This window comes from Equus caballus, chromosome 7, assembly GCF_041296265.1.
Source record: "Equus caballus isolate H_3958 breed thoroughbred chromosome 7, TB-T2T, whole genome shotgun sequence".
Classification (NCBI taxonomy): domain Eukaryota; kingdom Metazoa; phylum Chordata; class Mammalia; order Perissodactyla; family Equidae; genus Equus; species Equus caballus.
In genome coordinates this window covers 75,959,839-75,976,288 of record NC_091690.1, presented here as the reverse complement: position 1 = coordinate 75,976,288, position 16,450 = coordinate 75,959,839, and positions in this window count along the sequence as shown.

The window sequence follows — 16,450 nt, the reverse complement described above, 5'->3', positions numbered from 1 at the left end:
TACCAGGAATGCACACATACTGAGATGATCCAACATGTTTATAAAGAGAATCATTAAATACAAAAAAAGAGGGGGATGTCATAATAACCCAAGGCCGTCATTTTATCAGTGGTGATACAATGCAAAGAAGACCAACTGATCAGAGACTCTCTATTTTAAGCTTGGCTCTGCTGTGGTGAGAAGCTGGACAACTGTTTTTACTCCTTCTATAAATGGTTTTATGAATTTCTAATAATGTGCTAAAAATGGAGGGAGTTTAAGAAATAATATGAATAAGATAAGAGAAATGTTGGAGACTCCCATTGAGGAGAAGGCTGCTTTCAGAATAACAGTATGCAAGCAATGTACGGTACCTGTGCACTTTCGCTACCACATCTTTCAACCCTGCACATATCTTACACTAATAAGAGCTACTTCAAGACTTTTATAACTAATTAAATAGTCCACTCAAAGACTTCTGACATGAAGATACAAGCACAAGGGATGCTCTTGGGGTAGACTGAATCAGTAATACAACTTTTATTTTCCTAACCAGGGCAATAAAATGAGTATTATGTGACAAGGATTTGAGATTCGTCAATACATGGAACATGTCCTATTTACTTTTCATTTCTCACATTTATCCAAGTACCTGGAAGAGGATTTTTTTATTGTTATAAATGACTATTTGTTGTGAAAACAAATTTAGTGATAGAAAGTGATAAAAATTGTTGCAGGGCAAAAAGCAAAGGGTATGGCTTTTAATCCTAACTTTATCACAAACTCATTGAATAAACTTGGTCAAACCTCTTATTCATTCTGACGTTCTGTACATTGTAAATATAGCAATTCCATGCCTCTTTACCTGATTTTTTAACTTGAAGATTCCTAGAAATTATTCAGTGCAAATATTTTGTGAAATATATAATCCATACCTAGAGATTGTCAACATTATTTTGTCTGCTTCAGACAATAAATCATTTCTTATTTTTGGACAACGAGAGAAGTGAGCAGAAGTTCATTTGGACAATTTTAAGCATAGACTATAAGCTAATTGCTTAGAGGGGCTCTTAGTGTTCACTAGTAGGTAGACAGTAAAACAGCTATTCAAAAGTGTTATCAAAGGGAGAGCAACATTGCAACAGCACTGTACCTTAGATCAAATCAGTATGCATTCTTTCTGAAACCACATTAGTATTAACAGCAAAGGCTTAATGAAACTCATACTACCTGATAGTCAAAAGATGATGGTTTTCATCCTCCAAATAAATTTCACACCACCATATATACGCATACCATATCAAACTGGCATGCACCAAAAAGACGTAATATTTAATAACAAAGTTAAGTCAAGAGGCTGGCTGGTGGTGCAGTGGTTAAGTTTGCATGGTCCGCTTTGGTGGCCCGGGGTTGGCCTGTTCAGCTCCGGAGCGTGAACCCATGCACCGCTTGTTAGAGGAGGATTGATGGCAGATGTTGGCTCAGGACTAATTCTTCCTCAAAAAATAAATAAATAATAATAAAAAATAAAGTCAAGCAATTTTGTCAATTTAGTCTCATTTATTTATTCCTCAAATTCTTACAGTTTTTGTTTTTTTCCCGAGGAACATTAGCCTTGAGATAACATCTGCCAATCCTTCTGTTTTTGCTGAGGAAGACTGGCCCTGAACTAACATCCATGTCCATCTTCCTCTACTTTATATGTGGGAAGCCTACCACAGCATGGCTCGCCACGTGGGTGCCATGTCTGCAACCGGGATCCGAACTGGCGAAGCCCAGGCTTCCGAGACACGGAACATGTGGACTTAACCACTGTGCCACTTGGCAGGCCCCAAATTCCTACAATTTTAAGCTTCAAGCATGTTTTCAAGGTTGATAAGTCAATGATTTATAAATAATTCACTTTAATCTCAAGAAACCTGACTCTATTGACTTAGATTATCACTTTTTTTTTTTTTGCAAGAGGAAACAGTCTCTATCTTTTTTTTTCCCAAAGATTGGCACCTGAGCAACAACTGTTGCCAATCTTCTTCTTTTTTTTTTTTTCTGCTTTATCTCCCCAAACACCCGGATGTAGTTGTATATCTTAGTTGCAGGTCCTTCTAGTTGTGGGATGTGGGATGCCGCCTCAACATGGCCTGACGAGGGGTGCCATGTCCACGCCCAGGATCCGAACCCTGGGCCGCCACAGCGGAGGGTGCAAACTTAACCACTCAGCCACGAAGCCGGCCCCAGACTCTATCTTTTTAAACTCTCTTCGTATCACAGCTTTCTCCCTATGCAGTTCTCTCCTACAGTCCTTTCTCAATTTTACATTGGCTTATTTGAGAGGCAGACAATTAATCGACACATAGATTCAGATACATATACATCAAGATTTACTTAAGAAGAGAGGATTTGTCAGTGGGTTTCCATGCTTTCCTAATTATGCATTCTACTGTTGTTCTCTCTTATAGCAGTACACTTGGGGAAGGCTTAAGGAAACTATGTCTCCCAATGGCTCCTAAATGGAGCCTTAGAGAACAGATCCTCTTTCATCTCTCTAGACATCCAATGCAGGGCTTCATCACAAAACTTATTGGTACCATCCTCAAACATGTGGCTGTTTCTTCTTTCCTTTCCAAGCCCCACAATATTGACTTACCCTTAAGAATGTCAAAATTGAAAATGTCTTCCTTCTGTATGAGGAAACTGTCAGGGAGTTCTCAATGGAGAGTAATTTCACAGCATCTCGGGCAATGCTCTAAACATCCCTGCCTTGCAGAACACAGAAGGTTCCATCCAGGGTTTAGGAGAAGTCATTGCCAAACAAGTTCTGTGATGGGCTATAGAAAGATTCCTTCATGACCAAGAACTTTTTGGCCCTGTCCAAGTGTCAATTCTTCAGATTCTGAATGCTCCGTCCTGGGCTGAGGCAAGCCTAAAGTGCCTGGGGTAAAAAAGAGTTTCTTAAAAGAGTTCTCTCACCCTGATGGCTAGAGCTGACCATTTAGAACTCACATGAGATAAAAGTCTATGATCTGTGTGTTAGAACAAATATCTGGGACTGTGAAGGGTTTTCCAGCCAGTGAGTCAGGATAAAATAAAGCACAAGTTCCAGAAACAGTAAGATAGACCTGAGGCACTACAGGACAAGTTTTGCATTTCTGGAAATTAATATCTAAGGCAGAAATTATAGAAATATGAGAGAGAAGGATTTTGTGTGTCATGCTAAGAAATTTCAGCCTTCATAGAAATGGTATTATGCAGCATTTGTCTTCCGTGTCTGGCATATTTAACTTAGCATAATGTCATCTAGATTCATTGATGTCACAAATGACAAGATTTCCTTCTTTTTCTAAGACTGAATAACATTCCATTATAAGTATATGCTACAATTTATTTATCCATTTGTTTGTTGATAGACATTTAGGTGGCTTCCCTGTTTTGGCTATTGTGAATAATGCTTCAGTGAACATAAGAATGCAGATACCTCTTTGAAATCCTCTCTTCATTTCCTTTGGATATATGCTCAGAAGTGGTATTGCTGGATCACATGATAGTTCTATTTTAATGTTTGAGGGATGTCCATAGTTTTCCATAATGGCTGCAGAAATTTATATTCCCAACAATGAACAGAGTTCCCTTTTCTCCACACACTGGCCAACACTCACTGTCTGTTGTGGGATTTTTTTTGATAATAGCCCTACTAACAGGTGTGAGATGATCTCTTGTTGTGGTTTTGGTTTGCATTTCCCCGATGATTATTGATGTTGAACCCATTTTCATTTATCTAGTGACCATTTGTGTGTCTTCTTTGGAGAAATACCTATTCAAAATTTACCTTAAATGGAATTTAATTAATAAAGTCTGTCTTGAAACCCCCTAAACAATTATAGCTCTGTTGAGTGATCCATCTCATTTTCCCATGTCATCAGTGGGGAATTTTCAATTTTCTATTTTCTTATTTGTCTGTATCTTTCAATTTAGAAAAATTTTATTCCATTTTCTGGCCACTGTCTGTATGGTCAGCCCTGGAACAAGTCAGAGAATACATGGGTGAGTTTTGATTTTCCTGGGTGAATTTACTCTCCTAAAAATTTATTACCTTTCTAATGAGACAATTAATGACTGAGAAAGTAATCCTGGAGTCAGTACCCCTCATGTACAAGCACAATTTTGCTCAAAGCAGACTTTCTCCAATGTGAATGGGATGTTCTATTATGTTTGGGTACCAGTCAGTATTTACGTATACCTGCAGGTCTAAAGATACAGTAAAACTAAGCAAGCATGAAAAAGTATGCAGAAAAAAGAAACTATGTGTCCTTGGGGATGTGTATGTGTATAGGATGGGGGTGGGAGGACTTGGCTTAAGCTCATTCCTGATTTCTCTCCTGCTCCAACGTTCTGTTGCTCTGGAAGTCAGGCTGAATCCCTGCTCTTGTCTTTCACAGCCTGCCCTCATACAATTAAAATAATTTTCTATGTGTTGCTTAATCTTTTTTTAACTATGTTTTATTTCTTGCAACTAAAATTCTGAAGGAGTAGTCTCCATTCCCAGGTCATCCACAATATCTCTTTGCTCCATAAACTTCGATATAGTATAGATGAGAAACAAAGAAAGATATACTTGTGGCTCTGGCCAAGAGAAAGCAGGGGCAACCATCACGAAATATACCCAGAGGCCTCTCCATAACACAAATGAAGGTTTCTAGAAAAAAGACAGCCAGAACCTTATCCCAACTGAAGGAAGGGCATTCCTCTCCTCTCCAGCTGCTTCATTCTTCCTGTCTCATCTAAGGGGGAAAATGGATCACAATTCAATAGATTGAGAATGCTGCCATCAGGGAAGGAAAGGAGCCTGGTGTGGGGGGCAAGACCTCTGTAGAAATCCTTGTGAAGGTCACAGCTCTGGGAAATAGATCCAGTAAAATCTTAGACCCACTAAGGTTTAATTAGTAGATTATTGTATGCTTGCCTCTTCCACGTACCATACCTTACCACTAACCCAAAAAGTTTCCAGTATAATAATAATGGATTGCAGCTAAAGGAGCTGCAAAACACAGATTTTCTCTGAAGGAGAATATATTGGGATAACTAAAGTCAAGGGAGACTAAAGAACAAGGACAGTACCTTCTCCTATCTTCAGCTACAACAAACACAACCCTACTTCTAGTCAGATTAACATAAATTCTCATGCTAAAGGCATAACGACCTACCTCCTATTGTGCAATAAAACATGCCTTATTGTCAACAAAAATTATAAGGTGTGCAAAAAGGAAAGATGAAAACACACTCCTAGGAGACAAAGCAATTCATCACATGGAATCAGATATATCTCACAGAATATGTAACTATCAAATGGGAATTTATGTGTCTATGAATAAAACGTTATGGACTCTAATGGAAACAGTAAACATGAAAAAAACGAATGGCATTGTAAGCAGAGAGACAGAAATGCTAAGACAGAATCAAAAGGACAGGCTAGACTTGAAAAACCACTGTTATAGAAATGAAGAATGCCTTTGATGAACTAATTGATGGATTTAAACAAGAATAAAAAAGAATAAATCAACTTGAAGGTCAGTCGGTAGAAACTTCCCAAACTAAAGTGAAAAGAGAAAAAAATGAATGAAAACTAGAACACTCAAGACCTACAGAACAATGTAGAGGATGTAACATATATGTAATTTGAATGCCAGAAGAAGAAAAAGAGAACAAAGTAGAAGAAATATATGAAGCAATAATGGTGGAGAATTTTCCATGGTTAGTGACTGAGAACAAACCACAGATCCAGGAATCCCATCCGACAGAAGAAGGAAGAATGCTGAAATAAATGCGTCAGTCAAAGTTTATTCAAGTGAAGAATTCAAAGACAAAGAGAAAAATCTTGAAAGAATCCATTGTGTGGAGGGAAGACTTACCGATAAAGGAAGAAGAAGAAGATTTATAGCAAAATCTTCTTCAGAAACAATGCAAGCAAGAGGAGAGTGGAATGAAATATTTCACATATTTAAAGAAAAAAACCCCACCAACCCAGAATTTCATTTTCAGTGAAAATATTCTTCAAATATTAAGGAGAAATGCAGATGCAGATTTTAGCAAACCCCAAAATGTAATAATAATAAATAAGCATGGGGCCGGCCCCGTGGCCGAGTGGTTAAGTTTGCGAGCTCTGCTGTGGTGGCCCAGTGTTTCAATGGTTCGGATCCTGGATGCAGACATGGCACTGCTCATCAGGCGATACTGAAGCAGCATCCCACACAGCACAACCTGAGGCACTCACAACTAGAATGCACAGCTGTGTACCCGGAGGCTTTGGGGAGAAGCAGCAGCAGCAGCAGCAGCAAAAAAACAGAAGATTGGCAACAATTGTTAGCTCAGGCGCCAACTTTTAAAAAAGAAAAAAGGAAATTGGCCACAGATGTAAGAGTTTATTTCTGAACTCTCAATTCCCTTCCGTTGATCTCTATGCTCATCCTTACGCCAGTGCCACATTTTTTTGATTGCTGTACCTTTGCAGTACATTTTGAAATCGAGATGCATGAGTCTCATAACTTTGTTCTGTTCTTCTTTTTTAAGATTGTTTTGGGTATTTGGAGCCCCTAGCAATTCCACATGAATTTGAGGACTGGCTTTCCATTTCAGAGGGTAAAAAAATGCTCTTGGAATTTTGTGAAGGATGGCATTGAATCTGTAGATCACCTTGGGTAGTACTGAGGTCTTAAGCATATTAAGTCATTATACCCTTGGACACAGGATGTCTTGCCTTTGAGTTAAGTCTTTTTAAATTTCTTTCATCAATATTTTGTTGTTTTCAGTGCACAAATATGTCACCTTCTTGGTTAAATTTATTTCTAAATATTTTATTATTTTTAGATGTTTCTACAAGTAGAATGGTCTTCTTAATTTCCTCTTCAGACTATTCACTGCGGGTGTATAGAAACATGACTGATTTCTGACTGTTGATTGTATACTCTGCTACTTTGCTAAAATTATTTACTAGCTTTTGTAACTTTCTTGTTAATTCTTTGAGGTTTTCTGTATATAGGATCATGTTATCTGTGGACAGATATACTTTTTACTTTCTAATTAGGACCAGTTCATGAGGGCATTGACCACAGGACAGATGAAAACTCCCAATGGAGAATCCACATCCTGTTTTCCATGACTTCCCTTTTAAAGAATGATCCTGGATAGCTTCAAGGACAATTATTAAAGAAAGTAATAAAGTGTGAAATCTGAGTACGTAGAGTTTAAAGGAAACTTTGGTCACATATCTAAGGTCCACATTGGATGATGATTTCCTTTCTCAATATCTTGGGAAATTTCACTTAACAATGGAGACCTTTACATCATCTTGGGCTGTCATTTATGTGGCAGTTTTGTTTTATTCTAATTCTGTTTCACAAACTGACTATAATATTTCCTTATAAAGCTGTGAAGAATACCTACAATCCCCATTCCACATGTTAACTGTTAGTCTAAGGAAAATCCACAGAAGAAATTCTGGGAAGGATGAGTAATGGTGCCAGATTTGAAGCAAGCGTGGTAACTGAACAGTAAACCGACATGGGCAGTAATTATAGGACAAGTCATGGAGGAAGAAAAATAACAGCCACCTGTAAGGAAGGCAAAAATCAGAGGCAGGCCTATCAGAGTTGAGAAAACATCTGTAGCAGAAAGAGAACTCGGTTTTAGTGTGGGTATACCTCTGGAGAGGTGAGGGTGGATGAGTACCAGGAGTCATCAATGTTGTTCTAATAAAAACCGTCTCTGAATTTTGGTTACAGAGGAGGAGGTGGGCAGTGAATAGATGTTGCATCCATCAACCTGCCTCTGATGAGTTTTACTTATAGGCTGTTAATTACAGTGTGTTTTCAAAAGAAAGAAAAAGCATTTCCACCTCCCAACATAATAGACTGAAATTCTCATAAATGTAGGAAGCTTATCATTATTAATAAAAATAAAAAATTTGACATTCAGCATTAATATTTCTGGGAGAATATTTGACAAACTGCTGTGATTAAAATAACAAATCCATTGTTGAAAGATGAGAATAGTAGGAGAAAAAGATAATTTTATATTCAGAAGACAAGCCCAAGGTGATATGTGACAAAGTGGTGATCAATTCACAGATGAGAAGAGTCTAGGGGGCTACTGGAAGTCTTTGTCTTGACTCCACCTTGTAGAGATGTAAGAAAGGAGAACCTGCTACTCTCAGACTCTTAAGCTTAGACAGAGAGAATAGATCCAGCCCATGCTCCTGAGTCTGTCCACAGGTAGGTATTGAACCGTACAAGTCCCCAGTCACATCAGAAATGCAACTTCCATCTTCCTAAGGAGAAGGGATCCCCCAGAATATTAGGCTGGGTGGGAAGAATCAGGGACAGTAGAGATGCAGGGACTTACCTGAGACAGCAAAACGAAGAAAGAAAATCAGCGGTGGGCACTGAATTTTGTGAATTGTATGAACTAATTCTTTCTGCATAATTCAGTGACTATTATGGATCTGCCACATAGCTGGACTTTGCAGAGAGGCAATGGTGTATAAAAAAAATTCTGATTAAACAGAGTTGTCCAAAGAGCAGCATTTCATCAGAGTTAGCTGTGGTGCTCAATGACGAGAGGGGAGAGAGGTACTCGCAGGAGGGCCAGTCATGGCTCTAGGTGTTTAAGAACTGACTAAACAATATCAAGCAGAGGTTAGAAGCATGTATTTCTCTGTCTATCTCTCCTCAGGCTGTCCACTGCTAACTGGGAGCAGATGGGCAAATTATCCCTCCCCCACGGACCTTTGACAAAATGTTTTCAAGCACAAAGTGAGCAGCCAAAATGCTATCTTTATTTGAGCTTTGTCAGAAAAATCCATAGAAACAAAATTTTAATATTTTTCAAGGTCATCTTGTCCAACTCCTGATAAATTAACTCTGCAACATCCATCAAAAGAATGTGAAACTCCATGTCTCAGAAAAAAATTCATTCTACTGTGATATTTAAGTAATTAAGGAATCTACCTTCCTGCATTGCCTTGTGTGTATGCTGGAGAAGTGTTCTAAGTCCCACTTAATAATTGAGTGTCTAGATTTTACCTGTGCTAAAGCATTCCAGCCTGCATTCTTGTCTGATAAAATGAGCCACCTGAGTATCTTCTTTCCTTCCATAGTCTTAAAAAATTTTTGTATGTTTAATATTTAGCAAGGAGAAGCTATACAATTTTGACATTCATCTACACATGGAGAAGAGATGCACGTTACAAATCTCTGGATTTTCTCATAAAGAAATGCCAAAATGGCAGCAGCTAACAAAGAATGGAAGACAGGAGACTTGTGGACAAAGGCCAGAGCTTGCAGTGCAAACCAATGCATGCTTCTCTCTTGATAACAATTCCCTCCACAGTTTCTTCCGTATGTATCTCATCATTATAAACCAAGTGCTTATTACATCTTGTTGAACACTGTCTAATATTTCCAGAAGATCATGAAACTTTGAATTTGAGAAGTCTCTTTTTGAAGATGTACCACCTTCTGAGAAACATTGCTACATTGCTTATCCCCTACATGGCTCTTTGGCAACACAGATCTTTAAACTTGTTAACATTGTTATAAGCACTAAAGCTACAAGAACGAAGCCCTGGGATTTCCTACACTGCCCTGAGAAACTACATAAACTAAGCCATGTCAGCTCTTCAGAAAGTAAATGCAGAGTTATTATACGTTTAAAAACAATATTACAGCCTAGGTTCATTAACAGTCCTTTATCTCTTTTAAGGAAGAACTCTACATAGCTCTTCATCGTAGGAGGTTCATCGGTAAATGTTTGGTGTGCCCTCTATCACAATGTTGTGTGAAAATTAGAAATCATATTTCCAGCTTTCCTTCCTTCCTTCTTCCAATTTTTTCTTTCTTTCGTCAATTATTCACCAATTATCTAATATGTATCACACATAAAATGTAGTTTGACTTACAGTTGATCTTAAACTTTAAGGGCAAGAACTGAGTGATTGTTGGGTGAGGAAAGAGGGGCCAGGGATTATTTTCCAAAACTATAGAATATATCATATAAGAGGCTTAGAGGTGCTGTATACCTCCAACAGTTGTCCTTCCTGCCGCAGACATCCTCACACAGAGTTTGAAGCCAGACCTAGGGTAGCCCATGACTTCTCTTGACTTCCATCCCAAGTACACATGCAACATGATTTGAGCTAACCTAGCCAGAGATGTTTCTATCACTCACCAGACCTGAGGGCAGGGATAAGCTGGATGGATCGTGATGCAGCTGGGGCCTCTTGAGGCTCCCTGCCTTGAACATAGCGCCAAGGGACCAGGTTTATAAGGCACTGGTTCCAGGTCTCCCTGGTGGCTTATATCCAATCTCTGTGGTATAGGCTCTCAGAGAAGCATCAGATGTGCCAGCCAGAGCTGTCTATTGCTAATCCTTGTGAGTCTCTGCCAACTCTCCAGACGATATGTGAAATAAGTTTAGAACATGCAATCTGTTCTGTTTCAAGCTTCCTTTCTTCTGTTCCCAGTCTAAGACCTTCTCAGTTCCTTAGAGAGAGAAGTCATCACCTATATCATATCAGTTCCCCAGAAACATCTTGAATTATATTTAGATCTCCAGGATATCCAATCTTTTATATCCTTCAACCCTCCTCCACCAAATCCAGTAGGTTTTTCTTAAATGGTAAATAGCTTGGGAAGTGAGAGTGAAATATCTACAACAATATTTCCATGAATAATAATAAATTTCCTCCAAGATAAATTCATTTTTTCCTTGTTGTTTTTATCTTCTACTCATGAGTGAGATCATATGGTATTTGGCTTTCTCCCTCTGATTAATTTCACTCAGCATAATACCTTCAAGGACCATCCATGTTGTCACAAATGGCAGGATTTCATCATTTCTTATGGCTGAGTAGTATTCCATTGTGTATAAACACCACATCTTCTTTATCCATTTGTCCCTTGATGGGCACCAAGGTTGCTTCCAAGTCTTGGCTATGGTGTATAATGCTGCAGTGAACATAGGGGTGATGTATCTTTATGCCTTTGTGTTTTCAAGTTCTTTGAATAAATGCCCAGCAGTGGGAGAGCTGGATCATATTGTAGATCTATTCTTAGTTTTCTGAGGATACTCCATACTGCTTTCCATAGTGGCTGCACTAGTTTGCACTCCCACCAACAGTGATCAAGTGTTCCCTTCTCTCCACATCCTCTCCAACATTTGTTCTCTCCTGTCTTGTTAATTATAGCCATTCTGACCGGAGTGAGGTGATACCTTACTGTAGTTTTGATTTACATTTCCCTGATAGCTAATGATGCTGAGCATCTTTTCATATGTCTGTTGGCCATCCGTATATCTTCTTTGGAGAAATCTCTCTTCAGATCTTTTGCCCATTTTTTAAAAGGGTTGTTGGTTTTTTTGTTGTTGAGATGTACGAGTTCTTTGTATATTTTGGATATTAACCCCTTATCTGATATATGGTTTGCAATATCTTCTCCCAATTGTTAGGTTGTCTTTTCATTTTGTTGATGGTTTCCTTTGCTGTGCAGAAGCTTTTTAGTTTGATGTAGCCCCATTGGTTCATTTTTTTCTTTTGTTTCCCTTGCCCGATCAGATATGGTACTTGAAAATATGCTGCTAAGACTGATGTCAAAGAGCATACTGCCTGTGTTTTCTTCTAGAAGTTTCATGGTTTGGGGCATTACATTCAAGTCCTTAATCCATTTTGAATTGATTTTTGTGCATGGTGTAAGGGAATGGTCTACTTTCATTCTTTTGCATGTGGCTGTCCAGTTTTCCCAACACCATTTACTGAAGGGACTCTCCTTTCTCCATCATATGCTCTTGGCTCCCTTGTCAAATATTAGCTGTCCATAAATTTGTGGGTTTATTTCTGGGCTCTTGATTCTGATCCATTGATCTGTGTGTCTGTTTTTGTGCCAGTACCATGCTGTTTTGTTTACTATGTCTTTGTGGTACATTTTGAAATCAGGGAGTGTTATACCTCCAGCTTTGTTCTTTTTTCTCAGGAATCCTTTGGCTATTCGGGATCCTTTGTTGTTCCATATGAATTTTAGGATTCTTTGTTCTATTTCTATGAAAAATGTTGTTGGAACTTTGATAGGGATTGCCTTGAATCTATAGTTTGCTTTAGGAAGTATGGACATTTTAATGTTAATTCTTCCAATCCAAGAGCACGGAATATCTTTCCATTTCTTTGTGTCTTCTTCGATTTCTTTCAACAATGTTTAATAGTTTTCAGTCTACAGATCTTTCACCTTTTTGATTAAGTTTATTCCTAGGTATTTTATTCTCTTTGTTGCAATTGTAAATGGGATTGCATTCTTAATTTCTCTTTCTGCTACTTTGTTGTTAGTGTATAGAAATTTAACCTATTTTTGTATGTTGATTTTTTATCCCATGACTCGAGTGTATTCATTAATTGTTTCTAAAATCTTTTTAGTGGATTCCTTAGGGTTTTCTAGATATAAAATCATGTTGTCTGCAAAGAGTGACAGTTTCACTTCTTCTTTTCCAATATGGATCCCTTTTATTTATTTTTCTTGCCTGATTGCTCTGGCTAGGACTTCCAATACTATGTTAAATAAGAGTGGTGGCAATGGGCATCCTTGTCTGGTTCCTGTTCTTAGAGGAATAGCTTTCAGTTTTTCTCCATTGAGAATGATATTTGCCATTGGTTTGTCATATATGGCCTTTATTATGTTGAGGTATTTTCCTTCTATACCCATTTTATTTAGAGTTTTTATCGTAAATGGATGCTGTACCTTGTCAAATGCTTTCTCTGCATCTATTGAGATGATCCTGTGGTTTTTATTCTTCATTTTGTTATTGTGGTGTATCATGTTGATAGATTTGTGGATGTTGAACCATCCCTGCATCCCTGGAATGAAACCCATTTGATCATGATGTATGATCTTTTTAATGTATTATTGTATTCGATTTGCTAGACTTTTGTTGAGGATTTTTGCATTGATGTTCATTAGTGATATTGGCAATTCATTTTCTTTGTTTTGTGTTATCCTTGTCTGGTTTTAGTATTAGGATAATGTTGGCTTTGTAGAATGAGTTAGGAAGCCTCCCTTCCTCTTCAGTTTTTTGGAAGAGTTTGAGAAGGATAGGTATTAAGTCTTTGAGCGTTTGCTAGAATGCACCATGGAAGCCATCTGGTCCTAGACTTTTATTTTGGGGGAGATTTTTGATTGCTGTTTCGATCTCCTTACTGGTGATTGGTCTATTCAAATTCACTACTTCTTCTTAGTCCAGTTTTGGAAGGTTGTATGTTTCTAAGAATTTATCCATTTCTTCTAGATTATCCAATTCATTGGTGTATAGCTTTTCATAGTATTCTCTTATGTTTTGTATTTCTGAGATGTCCGTTGTAATCTCTCATTTTTCATTTCTGATTTTATTTATTTGAGCCTTCTCTCTTTTTGTCTTGGTGAGTCTAGCTAAGGGTTTGTCAATTTTTATCTTTTCAAAGAACCAAATCTTGGTTTCATTAATTTTTTCTATTGTTTTTTTAGTCTCTATTTGATTTATTTCTGCTCTGATTTTTATTATTTCCTTCCTTCTGCTGATTTTGGGCTTTGTTTGTTGTTCTTTTTCCAGTACCTTTAGATGGGCTTTTAGATTGTCTATTTGGGATTTTTCTTCTTTGTTGAGGTAGGCCTGAATTGCTATAAACTTCCTTCGTAGAACTGCTTTTGCTTTATCCCACAGATTTTGGCATGTCATATTTTCATTTTCATTTGTCTCCAGGAATTTTTTGATTTCTTCTTCGATTTCTCCATTGACCCAATCGTTGTTCAGTTGCATTTTGTTTCATCTCCATATTTTTGTGGCTTTTCTGGTTTTCTTCCTCTAGTTGATTTCTAGTTTCACACCTTTGTGGTCAGAAAAGATGCAAGGTATTATTTCAATCTTAAATTTATTGAGACTTGTTTTGTGGCCTAATATGTGATCAGTAGTGGAGAATGTTCCATGTGCATTTGAAAAGAATGTGTATTCTGTGGTTTTTGGCTGGAATGTTCTATATATATCTACTAAGTCTATCTGGTCTAATGTGTCCTTTAAGGCAAGTGTTTCCTTATTGATCTTCTGTTTGGATGATCTATCCATTGGTGTAAGTGGAGTGTTAAAGTCCCCTGCTATTATTGTGTTACTGTCTATTTCTCCTCTGATGTGTGTTAATAGTTGCTTTATATATTTAGGTGCTTCTATGTTGGGTGCATAGATGTTTACAAGTGTTATATTTTCTTGTTGGATTGTTCCCTTTATCATTATGTAGTGCCTGTCTTTGTCTCTTGTTACAGTTTTTGTTTTAACATCAAGTTTGTCTGATATAAGTATTGCTACCCCCGCTTTCTTTTCTTTGCCATTTGCGTGGAATATCTTTTTCCATCCTTTCACTTTCAGTTTGTGAGTGTCTTTAGGTCTGAAGTGTGTCTCTTGTATGCAGCATATACATGAGTCTTGTTTTTTTTTATCCAATTGCCACCCTATGGTATTTGCTTGGAGTATTTAGTTCATTGCCATTTAAAGTAGCTATTGATAAATATGTATTTATTGCCATTTTGTTACTTTTTTTTCTGGGTGTTTTAGTAGTTCTTCTCTGTTCCTTTCTTTTTCTCTTGCTGTCTTCCCTTGTGGTTTGATGGCTATCTTTAGTAACATGTCTGATTTCTTTTGTCTTACTTTTTTGCTTATTTATTATACGTTTCTGATTTGTGATTACCATGAGGATCCTATTTAATATTCTATGCATATAACAGTCTATATCGAGTTTCTAGACTCTTTAGCTTTACCTCTTTCTAAAAGCTTCATTTTTTACTCCGCTCCTCCCACATTTTATGTTTTTGAAATCATATCTAGTCTCTTGTTTAGTGTGTGTCTATCCATTACCCTCTTATCATTGAAATAGGTGATTTTAGTATGTTTGTCTTTTAACCTTCATATTATCTTCACAGGTAATTGATCTGCTACCTTTACTATATTTTTGCCTTTAGAAGTGATTTTATTGCCTTTTTGTTGTTGTTGTTTGTGGGTTTTATTGATAATTTTTTTAATCTCTATTTGTGGTCATCACTTTCTCACTTAAATAAGCCCCTTCAGCGTTTCTTGTAGAACTGGTTTCTTGGTGATGAACTCCTTTAATTTTTGCTTCTCTGGGAAGCTCTTTATTTCTCCTTCCATTCTGAATGACAACCTTGATGGATAGAATATTCTTGGCTGTAGCTTTTTTCCTTTTAGTACTTTAAATCATTGTGCCATTCTCTTCTTGCCTGTAGAGTCTCGGCTGAGAAGTCTGCTGATGGCCTTATGGGCTTTCCTTTGAAGTCACTTGTGGCCTTTCTCTTGCTGCTTTTAGGATTCTCTCTGTCTTTAATTTTGGACATTTTAATTATAATGTGTCTTGGTGTAGACCTCTTTGGGCTTATGTTGTTTGGAGCGCTCTGTGCTTCCTGTACTTAGATGTCTGTTTCCTTCCACAGGTTAGGAAAGTTTTCCTCTACTATTTCTTCAAATAAATTTTCTGCCCCTTTGTCTCTCTCTTCTCCTTCTGGGACACCTATAATCTGAATGTTAGTACACTTGATATTGTCCCAGAGTTCCCTTAGACTGTTTCCATTCTGTCTAATTATTTTTTCTGTTCTGCTTGAGTAATTTCCTCTAGCCTTTTGTCTAGCTCACTGATCCGTTCTTCTGCATCCTCTGCTCTGCTATTCAGTCCCTCTAGTGAATTTTTCGTTTCCAGTATTCTTCATTTCTGATCAGTTCTTTTTTATATCTTCCAGCTCTTTGCTGATGAGCTCACTGTCTTCATCCAGTCCTCTCCACATATCTGTGAGCATCCTCATGATATCTTATTTGAACTCTTTGTCAAGTAGGTGGCTTATTTCTGTTTCATTTAGTCCTGTTCCCTTGTTTTGAAAGTATTCCTTTGTCTCCTCATTATGCCTCTTTCTCTTTTCTTATTTCTATATATTAGGTTAGTTGGCTATGTCTCCTGATCTTGGAGAAGTGGCCTTATGTATGAGATGCCTTTTGAGGGCCAGCAGTGTGCTTCCCTCTCTTCACCAGTCCAAATGATCCAGGAGTGACCCCTTTGTGGGCTACTTGTGTCTTTCTGCTGTGGCAGGGTTGCTCCCACTGCAGGTGCCCAGGGAGTCTAGTCTTTCCTTCCCTGGCCAGCTGTTTGTAAATCCAGTTTGGGGAGCCTCAGAACTGTTGGTTACAAAGCCTATCAGCACAATCCTATTGCAGCTTTCCTCTTAATTGGGTTGGTACCCAGTGTAGTTGGTTACTAGGCTCAGGGGCTTACAGTTGCAATAGGCCTCAGACCTACAAGGCTGTTGTCAGTTCTCTTAGGAGTGCATCTGAGTGGGGCTGGCCCTATGCAGGGAGCACTCAATTGTTTCAGGCTTTGGAAAGTGGGGCTGATCCCTTTTATGGCTATATGTGAAGC